Genomic DNA, 19,498 nt, shown 5'->3' with positions numbered 1-19,498 from the left:
AATCCTTCCAGGATTCTGTCGAGAATCCTTCCAGGATTCTGTCGAGAATCCATCCAGGATTCTGTCGAGAATCCTTCCAGGATTCTGTCGATAATCCTTCCAGGATTCTGTCGAGAATCCTTCCAGGATTCTGTCGAGAATCCTTCCAGGATTCTGTCGAGAATCCTTCCAGGATTCTGTCGAGAATCCTTCCAGGATTCTGTCGAGAATCCTTCCAGGATTCTGTCGAGAATCCTTCCAGGATTCTGTCGAGAATCCTTCCAGGATTCTGTCGAGAATCCTTCCAGGATTCTGTCGAGAATCCTTCCAGGATTCTGTCGAGAATCCTTCCAGGATTCTGTCGAGAATCCTTCCAGGATTCTGTCGAGAATCCTTCCAGGATTCTGTCGAGAATCCTTCCAGGATTCTGTCGAGAATCCTTCCAGGATTCTGTCGAGAATCCTTCCAGGATTCTGTCGAGAATCCTTCCAGGATTCTGTCGAGAATCCTTCCAGGATTCTGTCGAGAATCCTTCCAGGATTCTGTCGAGAATCCTTCCAGGATTCTGTCAAGAATCCTTCCAGGATTCTGTCGAGAATCCTTCCAGGATTCTGTCGAGAATCCTGAAAGGATTCTGTCGAGAATCCTGAAAGGATTCTGTCGAGAATCCTTCCAGGATTCTGTCGAGAATCCTTCCAGGATTCTGTCGAGAATCCTTCCAGGATTCTGTCGAGAATCCTTCCAGGATTCTGTCGAGAATCCTTCCAGGATTCTGTCGAGAATCCTTCCAGGATTCTGTCGAGAATCCTTCCAGGATTCTGTCGAGAATCCTTCCAGGATTCTGTCGAGAATCCTTCCAGGATTCTGTCGAGAATCCTTCCAGGATTCGGTCGAGAATCCTTCCAGGATTCTGCCGAGAATCCTGACAGGATTCTGCCGAGAATCCTGACAAGATTCTGTCGAGAATCCTTCCAGGATTTCTAGGCTAGGCTAGTCTAGTCTAGTCTAGTCTAGTCTAGTCTAGTCTAGTCTAGTCTAGTCTAGTCTAGTCTAGTCTAGTCTAGTCTAGTCTAGTCTAGTCTAGTCTAGTCTAGTCTAGTCTAGTCTAGTCTAGTCTAGTCTAGTCTAGTCTAGTCTAGTCTAGTCTAGTCTAGTCTAGTCTAGTCTAGTCTAGTCTAGTCTAGTCTAGTCTAGTCTAGTCTAGTCTAGTCTAGTCTAGTCTAGTCTAGTCTAGTCTAGTCTAGTCTAGTCTAGTCTAGTCTAGTCTAGTCTAGTCTAGTCTAGTCTAGTCTAGTCTAGTCTAGTCTAGTCTAGTCTAGTCTAGTCTAGTCTAGTCTAGTCTAGTCTAGTCTAGTCTAGTCTAGTCTAGTCTAGTCTAGTCTAGTCTAGTCTAGTCTAGTCTAGTCTAGTCTAGTCTAGTCTAGTCTAGTCTAGTCTAGTCTAGTCTAGTCTAGTCTAGTCTAGTCTAGTCTAGTCTAGTCTAGTCTAGTCTAGTCTAGTCTAGTCTAGTCTAGTCTAGTCTAGTCTAGTCTAGTCTAGTCTAGTCTAGTCTAGTCTAGTCTAGTCTAGTCTAGTCTAGTCTAGTCTAGTCTAGTCTAGTCTAGTCTAGTCTAGTCTAGTCTAGTCTAGTCTAGTCTAGTCTAGTCTAGTCTAGTCTAGTCTAGTCTAGTCTAGTCTAGTCTAGTCTAGTCTAGTCTAGTCTAGTCTAGTCTAGTCTAGTCTAGTCTAGTCTAGTCTAGTCTAGTCTAGTCTAGTCTAGTCTAGTCTAGTCTAGTCTAGTCTAGTCTAGTCTAGTCTAGTCTAGTCTAGTCTAGTCTAGTCTAGTCTAGTCTAGTCTAGTCTAGTCTAGTCTAGTCTAGTCTAGTCTAGTCTAGTCTAGTCTAGTCTAGTCTAGTCTAGTCTAGTCTAGTCTAGTCTAGTCTAGTCTAGTCTAGTCTAGCATTACAAAATCGAATGAAACTGTTACACGTTTGTGACATAAGTTATAAGTGAGAAAGCTACACAACAAATTGCAATAGTATGAATCAGCTAATGCAAGACCTTGTTTGGCAGATAACAACATCCTTCGGCCCATTTCACTGCAATCAGAACAATCAATGACTTCAGTTATTTCACCTACATTTAACCTCATATTATCTACTTCTCCGTGTTCTGCTCATGCCCGAAGAAGAAATTTTGTGAATGACGTATTTGTCCTCGCTTTTTACGTCAGCAACCCTCGCTATTTCCACCCCGGCACGTACATTTTTATGTTGGTTTCGATGTAGAACATGCCGGTGATAGAAGAAAAACCGGTTTGTGTTATGCTCAGCCCATGCGAGAAGGACATTCAAGGATGATGCAAGGCGTAGACATGGACAGGAAATTCCAAACATTCCTCCTCTGCCACCACCTCTGCTATGTTCGCTCCGTTTGGTACCTATCAAAGAATGCGTAGTTGCGGCGAGATGCTTTCCCAGGACACAGAAAAGAACTGCTTGCGCGCGTATCGCACCGACCGACCGAGAACACGTGTTTAAGTGGTTGACGACGCGACGACGATGTGAGAGAAACGTGGGATATGCGGAGAGTATGCTCTCCATTCTTTTGGTCCTGTCTGCTGATGGTTCCAAATGCGATTCAGAACGGCTCTTGGTGTCGGCTCGTCTCCTCCGGAAAAGCGATGGGTCATGACGTCACGTCTGTGCGTGTGTATGAGTAACGATTGAAAAGCAAAGCATGGTTTTGATGCGGAGGGGAAAATTCGAGCCCCTTTTTCTGTTTTTATAGACATGGATTCGTGGCCGTTGTCGTCGTCGTCTTGGTCCGCGTTGTCGTGGGTTGCCGTCGTCTGGTTCAGGGAGTTTATATATAGCATGTGACCGAGGGGAGAAAATCGATCACTTCGTGGGTAGTCCTTCGAAAGGACAGACAAACGTCAGATTTCGTCAAATATTGCTGGCCTCCAGTCGGCACATCCAGTGGCTATAGTTCGGTGAAGTTTTGTGAAGGTTTTTGGAGCTCCACGTGATAAAAGTCGACGCGTATAAGTTCGCCAAGTTGTGTGAAGCGGTTCTACAATATTGGATTAGTTGCGGTGACGGAGAAAAGTAAGGTGAATATCAAAAAAGTGGAAAGTCCCCTGATTCTCAGTGTGATGAGTGACAACACCCACCGAGAAGATTGTGTGGGCGATGAAAATGCTCGTCGTATCTTGAAAGTTAAAAATACCTCCCCCTACAACAATACACTCGCTTACATAATATCAGTCAGTCGAATTCATTTGATAATCAGGATGGTTTGGCACTGAAATTGAATTGTTCTCGGCTTCGTCAAACAAAACAGAATCTTGACATTGACTTTGGCACTCGTCTTCAAACATGGGTTGGGTATGAGATAATGGTGCGTATTGTTCGTATGCAGTTTTATTTTCTTCTGGTGTCTGTCCTAAAATTGTTTTGTCGAGTCGAGACTACAACGTCGGCTTCGTCGTCATACTTATATAGGCAGAGTGCCAAATGTGCAAAGCCTCTCGTCGGTGTAAACGTAAGACAACGCCACAACAACGCTACGCTGGCAGGTCACTTCGGGCTGAATGAATGACGACGACGACCCCGCACGAGTTCAACAGAAAACTACGCTATGACACGCGGGGTTTTTGGTTTCAGAAAGTAATGTCGCTTCGTCGTCAGTGTCACTGACTGCCATCATAACGCTTAAGAAAACGAACCAAGGGAAAGTTAAGACGAGAATAGAAATAGACGACATGCAACGGAATATGGAACAAGGTTCGAGGATGAAAAAAACTATGGACTGCATTGTATACTACTAACTTTAGAATCACTTAGCGGTAACTCGATTCGTTTGTTTTCAAACACAGTTAATTCCATTCTATTTCATCTCTAATTTACTGAGAATGAATTGATCCTTTTAGTGATATGTAATTTCATGATTCCTCAAGATTAGATGTTACAAACAAAAAAAAATGGCCCCACATTGGGTGCCATACGATCATAATAATAGAACCCTACAAATGCTTTATTTTTTAATACGAAAAATAAATAGAATACTACAAATGCCTGATAAAATCAAACGAAAATGATCAACTCACGGCACAAACAACACAAAACAAAAAATAGCCCGGTCACTCAAATTGATAGGTAATAATTCAGGCCAAACATGTCTAAAGGTCCTATCTGCAAAAGAGAGGCTTTCTTTGGTTTCCCTCTCTTTCGTTAAAATCTCAGCTGTTTATTTGTATTATTATTGTCTCCTTGCATTGAACGATGGTCAAACAATCGTCTTTTGATTTGTACTGCAAAAATAATTGAAAAGTGTACCATTACATCGCAATAATTAAAAGAGAAAGTGAACAAAGAGAGCCTCTCAAATGCAGATAGGACCTATTGAAATGTTTGGCCTGAATTATCCTGAAAGGATTTCATATTCGGTGAAGTACTAAATTTGTAGTAATGAGCTGATTTTTTCATATGGTGCGATGAACAATCCTCCGTTTCTGCAATGAAATGGTACAAAAAGCGTAGGTATTATGATTCATTGCTTACTTTAATGATGTTTGAGTAAAACTTAAAGGAACTGAGTTGCCGTGTGCAGCATACCCAACTAACAATCACTCAATTTTCAAGCACCTTTACGACGAATTGATTCAGCATGATGCTGAATAACATTTGGATAATTTTCAGGCACAACCTTTGTTTGGGTTTTGTTCACACAAATTTGGAGAAACTATAAAGCATAATGTTGTTTACCAACAGAACTGTTTGTTGTTTAATCGTTTTACAAATATATAGTAAAGCTGTTATTCAGCTTTGGCAAAAATGATATAAAAATTAAAAAATGCAATTTTTTTCCATGAAAGTTTAAGATTGGAACTTAATGCTGTGAACAAATATTGTGAAATAATAACAACACATAAATTTACCTAAATCCAGATTCGAACTCGACACCCATCGATTACCAGCCGCATGCCTTCCTATCTGCGCCATCCTAGAGATGATGAATTGCAGCGCTCAAATCAAAACATAAACTTCCCTTGGTTTAATAATGATCAGACTTCGACTCCTATTCAGCAGTGGTGAATTAGCACAACATTATGGCTAACGACTGAACAACAGATTAATTCAGCTGTTGTTCAGTAATAAACACGTGTTTTTCATCATGTACTCTGAGTCGAAGTATGATGAAACGAAAGCGCTTATTTCACTAGTGAAAAACATATTATACAGATACATGTCCTATTTTTTACATGAACTTAACGAGACGCATAAAAAAGTCTTGTTAAACTATGCTGTAAAGGAATTACTGCAAGTCGAATGAAATTCTTATTGAACGCTTGAAAAGTGTTTCAAATTATCATTGTTAATACCAATACAAAAAGTTGAACATTGGCTACTTTTTCAATTAAAATAGCATTTGTACAGTAATGTGTACAGCATAATTTAAGTTCAGCTATAATTACTATTATAAAGCAACAATTCAGCATGCATGCTTATTTGCGGCTTGCGATTGTTAGTTGGGTACTTGTACCACAGGCAAACAAACGTCTAACTCTACTCACTACCCTTTGTTTTCCTTTTTAACGTAAAATTCAAATATTCTGTAGTTCTGAAATCGCTCGCTCGCGGCGCTCACATCGTTTTCGCTCTGGTATGGCGTTTGCTCACAATCGCCATCTAGTCCGCGGTTAACGAAATACAGCGTAATTAGCATTTAGCGATTGTGTTTTCACGACGATTTACGATACGTCGGTTTGTCTGTGATTGTCCCATGTTGATAGGGATTATTATATAACATGGGACAGCTACAGTGTATCAAACAATTGTCCGTACAGAAATTTTTTGGTCAAAATAATTTTTCAGTCAAATGTTTACAACTTTTTTATACGTCAATCAAAAACGCTGAAATTTTGACCATTTATGAACCATATATTAAAGCTCCATTGGTAAAATTTTGAGCGAGATCGAATAAGTTTTCTGAAAGTTATAGAACTTTTAGAAAAACTTATAAGATTTTTGTACACATTTTTGAAACATTATATCTCAGTATGTACTCAATAAAACTTTTTCAATTTTTTGTGTGTTACAGCTGATACCTAAGGTATTCATATGCAGCTATTTTTGAGGTTTTATATTCACTACAAAAAATATGGAAAATGTGCTTATGTAGTTGACGATGTTTAAAAATTCACCTTATTTTGCACATATGATCTGCCAAACGTTTTCCACCAATAAACGTGCATTAACTGAACGAAAATACATAGGACCTACTCTTCATATGTAGTTCAGTAGGTCCTGTATGAAAATATTACATTAAGAGAGTTTAATAACGTTGAAAACACTTGGCACTTTTTTTGATCTAAATATGATAAATTTCCAAATGACACTTTGAACATATACAGATTTTTCATATTTTTTGTAGTGAATAAAAAACCTCAAACGAAGCTGCATATGAAAGCCTTAGGTATAAGCTGTATCACAATAAAAAATGAAAAAAGTTTCATTGAGTCATTGAGTAACAATGTTTTAAAAATGTGTTCAAAAATTATATAAGTTTTACTAAAAGTTCTATAACTTTCAGAAAACTTATTCGATCTCCCTCAAAATTTTACCAATGGAGCTTTGATATATGGTTCATGATTGATCAACATTTAGCATATTTGATTGACGTATAAAAAAGTTATAATCATTTGAATGAAAAATTATTTTGACCAAAAAATTGCTGTACGGACAATTGTTTGATACACTGTATGTTGTACACGGCAGTGTGTTGTTAAAGAGGCAAGAAAGGGAGAATGCAACAACACAGTTATGCAATGTTTTACTCAAACAGCATCAAATTAGGCAAGTAACTCACGCTTTTTGCACCATTTCATTGTAGAAACGGAGAATTTTTATTCTAATTTTTGTTCTAAGAGTTACTGTAGCCCCTCGGCTGCTCAGTGGGAAAATAGTGGGTGGGAAGTATTCGAGCACGGGGTCGCTTATTTCTAATAGCACCGTTACATAAGCACGACTGGTCACTCACCTTTAGCAGGAGCAGGATTTTAGTGGTCAGCTGTCAAATCCGTATGAGGGGGAGGAAACCAACAACGTTATGCGATCAAAGTTAACCAAAACAAGGTAAAATCGTATTTCAACCAGCGGACTACCCAGATCGAGGTATGAAAGCCCCCTTTTTAGGCACGGGAAACGATCAATATTCAAAAAGGGCGTATATATGTTAAATGCGGGGTTTTCTAGTAGAAATCAACCACCAATTTTACAATCTTACATCTACATTTATTCGGCCCATATTGGGACCCTAATGAGAGAAAGGTGACATTAGTAATAAGGTGTACTTGCGCTTTTACATCGGAACGGTGGACGGCGGTGGTGCAGACGGTGGTGGCGTGGACAGCGGTGGTGCAGAAGGTGGTGGCGTGGACAGCGGTGGTGCGGATCGGTGGCTAGCTTGGTGGTTCACGGTGGCATGCATGCATCCGAGGGCCCTCGGCCGGTATTGTGGGGGGCTTCTAACGGTCCTTCAACCGTATGACCTTTACTCGGTCGATAGCGGTCAACTTTCTTCGGGGTTGGCAGGGCAATCGGCAATTCGAGGTGGCCGCCGGGGTGTGATGGGACACTACGACGAGCTTCTTGACTCCAGTAGGGTAGGTGGGCAACCAATCCCCAAAATGGCGTAGTCGGGGACGGTCTATTGTTCCACCCGGCGTCACAGTGAATAGGCTATTGTTGGATTCCTTTTGTCCGTGGCTTTCAAGATGGCGACGGCTTAGCGTGGGTCGTGACCGACGAACCAACGTAAAGCGACCTGATGTACGTGGACGGTCCTGCGAGAACACGAAATAGAGCCCTCCGGGTTTTACACCGAAGGTAGAAAAGAAAAGGCCCAGAAGTGGACCTATTTCCGGGATTAGTACACCTAAATGTCACCGTCTCTCTTCCTGCACCACTTCACAAATTCTTTCGCAGTCCTACCTTTTCTTGAGAATTCCTTTTGTTAAGGGCGAATTAACCTCTAGTTGAATGGTTCTATTGAAGTAACCTGTTTAACAAAAGCGCATTATTCACCTTTCTTCTTTTAAACCACATTTTCTTACTAACCGTACTACAAATCGTACTAATTCACAAAACCGTACTATTAGCCTTCTAAGTTTTAACTAGTTTTAAGTTTTAACTAGCTTTAAGATCTATAAAGAAAAAACCACATATTAACTATATACACCTTATACTTTTAAAACAAACACTTTACTTTTAACTACCCGACGCGCACTTCAACTATCGGGGATAGTCACGGACGGAATGAAATTGATAATTCCTTGATGATTAACGTTTAAGGCTAAATCGCAGAGAATATCCGAAGTTTGATAACTTTTACGAAGTTTGACAACTCGGTTTGTAATAGTTGGCAACCCTTCCTCGCAGGGATCTAATTAGGCCGACAATTTCTATAGAGACTATTTTTGGTAGCTCAAACCGCTGCAAATAAACGACACGGCCCAGTAACGTGTGTTATTATAATAACAACTTGGCTCAGTTTTGACAGCTAGGATTACGCCACCAGTGAGGCTGTCAGTTTTGGGATTTTATTTTGTTTTTATATTTGGACAAGGCATTAGGTGCCCACTGGCAGGTGGGGTTTAAAGGCGAAGGATATTTGAGGAGGAGCCGAAAGTCTAAAAACTTGGAACCTACGGTTACATTACGTCTGTTTCTCTGTGATCGAAGTTTTCCAACCGTCGTCATCATGTAGTCTACTAAAATTAATGATGATTGATCTGGATTGGCAACATAGAGCGAGTTGAGAGGACCAATGTAGGCAAGTTTTGAGAACTGCTTGATTATAAATTTGAGGCGTGTTTTGAGAGCAGCTTAGTAGTAAACAAAAGGAGAGTTTTGAGGACCGCTTGATAGTAAATATTTAAGAAGCGTGATTTGAGGATTACTTGATGGTAAACCAGCAGCGAGTTGAGAGGACCGCTTGGCGGTTTGAAAAATGCGTGTTTTGAGGACCTCTTGATGAAAACGCAGAAGTGAGTTTTGAGAACCGATTGGCTAAACATTTGATGCGTGTTTTGAGGACCGCTTTCGTGTAGGATTTATCAATAACCACTGTTTCTTTTTCACATTCACAATTTTATCCATTTTCCACCTCCAAAACTCACGACTATACTCTATCGCAACATTCTCAAAACTGATTCTGAAAATGCATCCACGGATGGAGCAACAAAACCAGAAAAAACATCCTGAACAATACAAATTCAATGTCACATTACACATTCTACTTCTCAAGAACCTCGACTTCTAACTGAATCAAAAAATGCTCCTACAGATGGAGCTTACCAGGCTCCAGAAGATTCCTTCAAGCATCAAACCAGAAATAAAACATCCTGAACAAATACAAATTCAATGTTAAGTTACACATTTTACTTCTCAAGAACCTCGACTTTTATACAACTGATTCTGAAAATGCTTCCACGGATGGAGCTTACCAGGCTCCAGTAGATCCGGATCTACGTCCAGTAAAGAGACGACCATCTTTTTCGAATTATGTCTTAAGTTGAATTTCTTGACCCAACCAGGTCTCAGTGCTCAGGTAGGACACACTGACCAACTCCGGTCTAGAGTTGTATTCTGACCTTCGATCCATCCGGATCTACGTGCAAAGAAGCGACGACCAACTTTTTTGTGTCAGGTCTTAAGTTGGATTTCTTGACCCAACCGGGTCTTAGTGCTCAGCTTGGACACACTGACCAACTCTGATCTAGAGCTGGATTTTGACCTTCCTTTCATGTATCCTGACTTGCGCAATGAATCGACAATCAACTTTTATATTTCAGATTTGGATTCCAAATCCTACACTTCGCAATAAGACAAAGGCGAGTTTTGAGGACCGCTTGGTAGTAAATAAGAATCGTGTTTTGAGGACCGCTTGATGGAAAGCCAGAGGCGAGTTGTGAGAAACGCTTGATGGTTTAAAAGAAACGAGTTTTGAGGAATTTCGAACGATCGCTCAATAGTAAAGTAGCGCTTGAAGCGAGTTGAGAAGAACGCTTGAAGTAATTGGAAGCATATCGACATTGATTTTTCATTTGGGCCTAACTGACATTTTCGAGTTCTCTTCATTGATCCTCTCTTTGTGTTCTCCCAGAATGTATATTGAGTTTTCCAAAGATTTTTTGGTTGCAATGCGAAGAAGACGACTACATGTTGCTATAGAAACAAAAAGAATAATGATTTTATTTATACTGATCAAGTTATTAGCGAAAGAGAGAGTCGACGAAGAGAAATCGATCAAGTCAGTTAGGCCCTTATGAAAAATCATTGTCGATATTTGAAAAACTGATTGAAGATAAATACGAGATGAGTATGTGACGATATATTCAAAGGTATATTTTTAAAACCGCGAATGAAGAGAACCATTTGATTGTGAATTATTTATTTATTTATTTATTGTAATTATTGAAAGTTCTAAGGACCATAGGGGTTTACATGGTTTGAGCTGACCAAAATGAAGCGCATGAAACAGGAAATAAATAGCGTGTTGAGTCAATCGCTGATAACGTTACGTTCTGAAACGCGAATGAAGCAATGCAGTGCTAAATTTCTTTTTACATAAGAGTTTCTGAATTTTATTCTGAGAATTTTTATTGAAAAAAAAAACACAAAAAATCGTACCTGTAAAAACTGTTGATTATATTTGAAGATTTTCTAACTTTTGAGTGCTGAGAATCAAAATATACATTATTATGTAACCAATATGTACGCCTTCTGAAGATCCAATAGATGTTTACGAATGAGTGATTTCTCAGTACCGTCTACCCTCGTTGGTTTGACCGCATCTAATCTGAATACTTTTTTATTTGACCCCCGCTAATCTACACATCATTCAAACAAAAAATGGTTCAAACGTCCAGCTGCTCATGGAAAGGGGTGAAACGGAACGTAGAATCAAAACAAAACAGCAAAAAGGGTAACCATCAGTGTGTTTTTCGATACCCACAGGGTTACTAGAAGTTCAAATTAAAAAAACGAAGCCCGTTGGTTTGCATGAGGTCGTTTAGGATGGGAAGTCGAAAAAAAATCCACTCTAAATGTCCAATTTTTGGTAACAGATGTACAATTCGACGTAATTCAAGATTCCCGTGCGATCAGGATTCAGGTGCGTTACATAGAATCCGATGGGGGTTTAGGGGGATTCCAGATGCATTTCAGGTTGCTTCAGAGGATTTACGCAGGCGTTATTGGAGGTTTCGGAGGGTCTCAGGTGCGTTACACACTTAGAAAAAATCACCGACTTCGGTAATGTTATACATCTCAACCGATAAGTTTGTTTCACAGGAAAAAATCGGTAAAGCTTGCAACTTTTACTGAACTTCGTTAGAGTTTGACAGATAAACGATAAGATTTTACCAAAATTTGGTATTTTTTTTACAGAATTTCGTTTAAAACTCGTTACCGAACGCTCAGCAGTTGAGATTCCGATAAAAATTACCGAACGCGACTAACTGTGTACATGGGGTCCGAGGGGGTTTTAGGGGGATTTTTAAGGCATTACTGGAAGCTTCGGAGGATTTTTTGGTGGGTTTCAGAAACGCTATGAAGGCGTTTTTGAGGGTTTCGTGGTACTGGGTGGGTCTTAGGTGCGTTACATGGGGTCCGTGGGGGTTTTAGGGGGATTTCAAAGGATCAGGTACTTCAGATGATTTTTAGAGACCCTTCATAAAAAAACCCTTGGAATTTCTTGAAACGCCCATGAAATGCCTTGAAATGTCCCTGAAACCCCTATAGTTTCATTGAAATGCCTTTGAAATCACCATAATCCATTTAAAATATCCCTGAAACCCCTTGGATTCGAGGGTGTTCTTGAATCGTCCCTGATACGACCCTGACCTGAAATGCTTCGAAACGCCACTGAAACCTCCACAATCCAATTAAAACTTCTTTGAAATCTTCATAATTAATTTGAAATGCCCCTGAAACCCCTTAGAACGCCTTTAAAACGCACGGTGTCAAAATCTCGATTATTATCGAACTTTCATGTACCTCCAATTTTTCTTTGAAAATTATTAGATTAGTATTTGGGCTATATTATCATAATCGGAAGACTAGGAAATATTTTATCGGAGAAATTTTTCCCATAGGGGAGACTGAGGAGACTTGATCCCTGGGGAGACTTGTTCCCCCCATATTTTCTCGGAATCAAAAACAGTTTTCTTCTAGCATATTTTTTCCAAAACTACATCTTGATAGACGACAATGTTTTGGTCACAATTGATTTTGATTGTACATTGCATTATTTTTTAATGACTGATGGTTTGTTTTCAGTCCTTCAGAAATCTTTTAGGCGATTCCAAAAAATCTCAATAACTTTGTAAAAATTGAACCAAATCGTGTCAAAATTTAACAGCACATAGTGTAAATAAAACACTATCAAACGTATTTATTCAAATAAGGCTGTTTTATAAATATTTTAAATATTGCAGCTTGGTATATACAACAGTGGCATGGGAAGACTTGATCCCTCGAGGATTACACACACATTATACATGTGAAAAATAAAATTCTGTTCGGAAGCCTCTATTTACTCGGAATTCTAGTCTATTCAATGATAAAGCTTGTTAGATAATTATTATTTTATTACACAACATAAAAAGAGGGATCAAGTCTCCCCATTTTCAAAATACTGCATAACCTTAACAATTTAAGGAAATCTTATAATTTCAAATTCACCATATTCATCAAAAACACAAGAAAACTTGAAATGAAAATGAAAAGGAAGCTTCGGGAGTTACTTTCCTTTTAAATTAACTATGTGCTCAAAAGGGGATCAATTGTAGCCCATTTTTGAAAAATACATCATAAGACATGCCTCCATAAAAACACAGTTTTGAAAACTTTAACAACAATTTAAAATCTTTCTGTTGTGTATAAACTTGCAAGAGATGTTTACCGTCCATTCTGTATGAAAAACGGATCAAGTTTTGTGTTTTTCTTGAAGTTACAGGAAAATTAAGAAAAAGGGATCAAGTCTCCCCAGTCTCCCCTACAGTTTGTATCGGACGTATTTACATGGAAGTTCGATAATAATCTAAATTTTGACACCGTGAACCCCCCCCCCCCCCCCCCCCCACCTAAAACTCACCTGAAAACCGCTTAAAACAGCCCTGAAATGCTAAAAAATGCCTCTGAATTTCTAGGAACGCTCTTTAAACGTTGCTAAAACCTCCTGGGATCACCTGAAATGCCTTGAAATGTCCCTGTAACCCCTTGTAATGGCCATAAAAGGCTCCTTAGACCCTTCTTAAAGTCCTTGCAACTTCCTTGGAATACCCTTAAACCTGGAGAGGTCAAGTCGTGGACTGAGTACACGCACCACGAAAAATGCACGCTTGTGGTCGACGACGCGACTGCTCGAGGGTGATTATGATGGAAACGCCCCTGCAATCCTCAGAATCCTATTGAAACGTCAACGAAACCTGACGAAACGCCCTTCAAAGTCACCTGATATCCATAGAAACAACCCCCTGAAACGCCTCTGAAGCTCATAGGTATTCTCTCTTTTTAAGGCACTCTGGGAACTTCTTTGAAATCCCCTTGGCCCCATATCAAATGTCCAAGAGGCCCTGTTTTTGCGAAGCGAACTACATAGATTCCCTCATTGAAGCCCTGGCCCTGGCATTGACCAAATTTATGCACAAAATTTTCTCGTTTTTCTATATACCCATTCCTATTTATGTACATTTTTAATGTATGCACCCCCAGCCAATGGCATAAAAAGAGGTTCCAGTGTAAAAATAGCTGTCCGACGCCCTTATCGAATCCAAGATAGTAGCATCCGGTTTTTAAAAAAAACAGCTAGGAACCGATGTAATATGAATATTTTTGGAAGGGGCTCGACGAGTAAATATAAAAAAAAACCGATGACCATTTTTCGATCTACGTTAAACAGAAACCCAGACGAATCTCAACTTAAAATTACAAAACACAAAATTTCATTAGCTGCTTCTGTGTTCGTATACGTACACGTTGCAACTCACGAACACTCTATGTTACTGAGGGGCCGTTCATAAACCACGTAGACTTTTTGGGAGGAGGGGGGGGGGTCTGACCAAAGTCTACGCTCCATACAAATTTTAAAATTTTTGTATGGACAAAAGTCTACGAGGGGGAGGGGGGGGGTCTGAGATGGTCAAATTTCGGTCTACGTTGTTTATGAACCCCCCCTGATTGCTCATTTCAGACTGCTAACTTTTTACTCTTCAATGCTTCACACTCCTTGTTCTTTATTTTTAATTTCTCATTCCTCACTGCTTACTTCTCACTTCTGATACTTTACTGTACTGTTCACTGTACATTCCTCACTACTCACTTCTCATTCCTCACTCTTTATTGCTCACCCATTACTCTACATTATTCACATCTCACTCCTCACTTTTCATCGCTTTGTACTTAATAATCACTGCTCACTCCAACTACTCATTCTAAACATCTAACTGCGCACTCCTCACTCCTCAATGCCTCACACTTGTCACCGTGTGACACTCTTTATTTCACTTATCCTATCATGTGTCTGCACGATACTCCATTTTCTTATTTCCCACCGAGAGTCTTCCGCGGTATTTTGTGCTCAGTATTTGAGCTTTTTAGGAGGCTTTTCGGTCTACCTTCTTTCAAGTCCACGTCTCGTGATCGTAAAGGGCAACCGGTGCAACCAGAAGAATTAGCATCTTATATAGAGCGAATTTCGTTTGCGTTTGCAAGTTACGAGACTGTCATCAGTATATACAATTACACAATGTGTCATCAGCATACACAATCCGTAAAACTCGTGAAGGCCTTATGCTTTTTACTTCTCACCCGTCACTAATCCCGGCTCAGACTTCATTTATCACGTCAAACTCCTCACTTATCACTCGGAATTGCTCATTTGTCACTACTCAAAGTCCCTCATTTTGCACATTTCACTGGTTACTGTTCGCAACTTACTCAAACTTCACACTTGCTCATTCCTCACTCTTCATTACTCTATCTTTACTCCTATTTGTACACTTCTTACTTTCTCCCCTCTATCACGCTTATCCTTATATGTACTAAATAGAGTGTAACAATTTTACAGACCTCTTCCCTTTTTAACGGTGGTCGGTCGTCATATTTCAATGATCTCTAACATAGATAGCGTAGACATCAACAACCATGCATCTCCTCGTGTTTCTCAATCTGCTTGGAAACGGCTGATAATAAAATCATCACAAAACCTTAATTGCAATTAAGAATAAAATTTCCAATTTTCATTGCGAAATCAAAGGATCTTTCGTGGTTTTGACTGCCTGGCTTCTAGAAGAATGTTTTATGCAAACATATCTTGGTGGATGGTGAATGGTGACAGACAAGCAGACGTAACACCTAGAACAATTTTCGTGAAAATCCATCGCCCATAGTTCACACTACCATCACCTGCACACTATATCTTATAAGATCAGCCTCGGTATTTTCCCCATCTTTTTACTGAGTTCTCAAAAGCAGATTTAACTCGGTACCCTCGGTTATTCCTTTTGCTGAATAGATACTCTGTAAATGAGTTAACGAGCTCTGCAAATGAACTGTCAAAAATTACAGATGAACGGTAAATATCGTTACTGATGACCATTACCAAGTGTACCGAGTTAAATCTGCTGTTGAGAACTCAGTAAAAATATGGAAAAAATGCAGAACTCAGCGAAAAATTTACTGAGCTGGAAAATTAGAATCTTAGGGCCTGTCCATAAACTACGTAGATTCTTAGGGGGGGGAGGGGGGAGTCTGGCCAAAGTCTACGCTCCATACAAATTTAGAAAATTTTGTTTGGACAAAAGTCTACGAGGGGGGAGGGGGGGGTCTGAGATGGCCCAAAAAAAATCTACGTAGTTTATGGACAGCGCCTTAGTGTGTGGTGGAAATGTTTCACGAAACACTGCGTTGTGCAATATCGTCAACAGAAGCCGCTAGTGTGAAACGTCAAACGTCAAACGCACACGCACACCTCTGGTTGTGAAAGCCACAACTATGAAGATTTAAAATGATAGTTAAAAGCGTGGTCGATGGAAATTTCACCAGTGTTACGTCTGGTTGTCTGTGGTGGAATGTTCTTGCCTGACACGGAGAAACTGAAAAACTCAAAATAAGGTACTTCTAAACTCAATTTTGAGTTCTTTTTCATCTCCCTTTTCATGCGCTCTTTCTATTGTTGTCAGAGAGTGAAGAGAGAAACACCCCAACTTTTGCAGTTCCGTGCGTCAAGCCAAAACTGAGTTTCTAGCACAGTACTCAAATTTGAGTGAATACAACCTAGTCAAAATTTCGGTTGAGTTGAAAAAACTTAAAATTAGGTATTTTTTTCACATGGAAGCAAGCGGGAACAACCCAACAAAAACATCGATTCCATCAACTCAAAATTGGCTTGACGCACGCAACCCCGAAGTTGGGTGGAAAGAATCCACTTTTGGGTAGTTTCGTCTCTCCGTGGATGGCATATGTACATGGAAAATGGTTTTTGTTCAAAACAGGAGTTAAAAGCTCCTAAGGAGGAAAACAGAAGTTTAAAAATGAAAAAAAAAACAAAAAAAAAAAAAAGGAAATGTAAAAATAGGTATGTTCTTTTGATCCATGTTTGGTTGTTTATACTTACCTTACCGATCAGGCTAAGGCCGGAGTGGCCTCTGCTGTAGCAGTCGCCATTCCACTCGGTCCATGGCTGTTTGTCTCCAGTTCCACATTCTGCGTAGGGTCCGCAGATCGTCCTCCACTTGGTCGACCCACCTAGCTCGCTGCGCACCACGTCTTCTTGTACCGGTCGGATGACTCTCGAGAACCATTTTAGTCAAGTTGCTATCCGACATCCTAATGACGTGACCCGTCCACCGTAGCCTCCCGATTTTCGCGGTTTGGATGATGGTTGGTTCTCTCAGCAGCTGATGCCGCTCGTGGTTCATTCGCCTTCTCCAAGTCCCGTCTTCCATCTGCACTCCGCCGTAGATGGTACGCAACACCTTCCGTTCGAAATCTCCAAGGGCGTGTTGGTCCTCTGCACGTAGGCTCCATGTTAAGTGCCCATAGAGGACTACCGGTCTAAACAGCGTTTTGTAGATAGTTAACTTCGTATTACGGCGAACTTTATTCGATCGTAGAGTTCTGCGGAGTCCAAAGAAAGCATGATTTCCTGCCACAATGCACCTCTGAATTTCTCTGCTGGTGTCGTTGTCGGCGGTCACCAGTGAGCCAAAGTACACGAATTCTTCAACCGCCATCCGTCAGGTGTTGCAGAAATGCCGCGAATACAACGTGCCCACATCTGATATTGCCCCACGAACTCTTTGGTTGTTTATACTGAGCAGATAAAGGGCTGTAGTTATTCATGTTGTACATCTGCGCTATGCCACGTCAAAGCAATAAATTAAACGAAAATAATCATTTGTTCATGTATATTTTTTGTCATCGTATTTCTATTAGCAAGTTCATGCATTCTGCCAAGAATTCTGAAAGATTATATATGTCTTGTCATAGTGAATGATTTAATCATTCAACGCAGACATAATTTCAAGCCTTTTTTCAAACGAACATGACTATTCTCCCATCCGGGATTGTCACATTTCTTCGATTATTTTTAATCATTCTCAGGACGCCACACCTCTGCCATGCCGGTTTTAACGATGCCGATTGTCATCATGGTGATTGCGTAAGAAATTTCGTTATTTTCTCCACTTTGTTGAAATTAAAAGCGAAACTGACGTCACTCACAGTACGATTCTGGTAATCGGAACCAGTTACGGTTACTTGGAGGTGTGTTAAAACATGATATGCAAAAATAACGGTTATGGGTCATTGACATTGTGTCAAGCACCATAATCACCATACTTGAAACCAATTAGCGTACGCACACTGTTCCGCGGCAATTATTGCACATGCAAGGTCATTCGTCCTGGCGAGGTGTCTCTGTATCCTCGGTGAGAACCTGTCTCGGGACCTACCAAACGGAAAGTGAAAGGAGTCACGCGGTGGCCAAGTAGGCAACGGCGGCGCTTCTGTCTGTAGTATTAGTGGTGCTGGGCAGCCATGCCAACCGCAACATCTATACCTACTGATGCTTCTTGGTCGTTGCCGGTGACAAGCTAGGGGTCGAATGGATGCATGGGTCGCAAGAGCGCATGGTCCATGATAAAATTTCGGATTTTGGAGGGGAAAACGGAAATTGGTCGATGTTCGATGACCTTTACGTAGGTGGTACAGAAGGATTGCGTGACATTCAATTTAAAATCGTAGTAAATTTGTAATGCAGGTTGAAATTAGAAAATTCCGGTACAAAGGTTTAGGTACTGATAGACAGACTCCCACACGAATTTGACACAGCTCACGTGCTAATACAGCGGCACAGCCAGCGCTCTATCGAGAGCAAACAACTGACCAAGTGTACAAACAGATCGCTTTCAATCGCATGTGGCGGTCATAATCCACAGTTTCTCTGTTGTCTATACTTTCTGCTTCGGAGCTTGGCTCGTTTCCAAATCCAACTCGCTCCGGGAAACCCACGAAAAGTTTGTCGAATTTGTCGTGATGGTGACAACGGTTACGAACTAACTTATCTTGCCGGAGCCGGTAGTACAGAATTCTCTCCAAACAACGATACAGTAATGTTTACCATCTGTGGGGAGAGACATTCCCCGCCGCACTTTCCCTAATTTTACGCAGGAACCCCCAGACCCCGCGTACAATGCGTTGCATGTGTTCCGGGTATTGGTGTTTACAAACGATTTTACTCCTCCGCTCGCCTGTGTATATTTTCGATTCGACACGAGGAAGCATGGCCTGCTGCTGCTGCTACATGCGATGAGCTCGAACTGAGAGCCACACATATACCTCACACGGCAAACATATATGCCTACTAGGTACGAAAAGGAGCACTCTGGTGTGCGCTGTATAGAGAAGAGATGGCGCGCGGCTAATCGACGACTATCGGTACGGTTCGATTCGTTGGGTTGGTTGGAGGCCGGTCGTCGTGGATTGAACCGAGTCGAATTCAGTCGACGGTTGACATTCGAGCGGATAAGTTCGGGGTCCTGCTGGGACTAACACGGTTGGCTGTGCACAGGAGGAATCAGGAAGAAAAGAAAGAACAGTGCTAGGTGGAAAGTGAAGTGAAAATTCGAAGCAGGGAAACTAAGGACCTTGATACTTCCCAAGCGAAAGTTCGGTGCAACGTTTGTAGGTGAATACCGTGTATCGAAGGGCAGCTAGGAAGTGGAAAATTTCCACCTAAGTCGATTCTATTTGTAGTCTAAGGTAAGACCAAATGCCCTTCAACTCGAATCGCCACATATGAACCGTTTTTCAATTACTTAAGTGGGCTTATAAGAGGTGATAGAGCGAAACCCACTCCAGCGTGACGTGCCGCCGTAAACAACGATCGTGTTTTCGTTTTGTGTTTCTATATTGCCAAAAAAAAAAACGAAATAATTGATGTAATGTTCACAATCGACAACAATCGT

The 19,498-nt window shown here is 40.7% G+C and overlaps 1 protein-coding gene and 1 long non-coding RNA gene across 3 annotated transcripts in view; one reads left to right on the top strand and one right to left on the bottom strand.

The window, feature by feature from the left end:
- Positions 1–2,839: 2,839 nt before the first annotated feature.
- Positions 2,840–19,498, top strand: part of LOC115264142 (uncharacterized) — a 33,532-nt gene continuing 16,873 nt past the window's right edge. The window contains exon 1 of one of the 2 annotated variants that reach the window (XM_062850342.1): positions 2,840–3,073. The gene's annotated coding sequence lies outside the window, so the exon portion shown is untranslated. Of the gene's footprint in view, positions 3,074–18,714; positions 19,293–19,498 lie in introns of those variants that run through there. The other variant, XM_062850339.1, reaches the window with a different exon arrangement.
- LOC134287720 (uncharacterized) lies at positions 7,316–8,425 on the bottom strand. The gene is made up of 2 exons (XR_009997475.1): positions 7,956–8,425; positions 7,316–7,878 (listed from the first exon to the last, which is right to left on the bottom strand). It is a non-coding gene; the product is annotated as an uncharacterized LOC134287720 (long non-coding RNA).

Source organism: Aedes albopictus, chromosome 1, assembly GCF_035046485.1.
Source record: "Aedes albopictus strain Foshan chromosome 1, AalbF5, whole genome shotgun sequence".
NCBI classification, from domain to species: domain Eukaryota; kingdom Metazoa; phylum Arthropoda; class Insecta; order Diptera; family Culicidae; genus Aedes; species Aedes albopictus.
The sequence above is the reverse complement of the archived record's forward strand: the minus strand, read 5'-3'. Positions and strand labels throughout refer to the sequence as shown.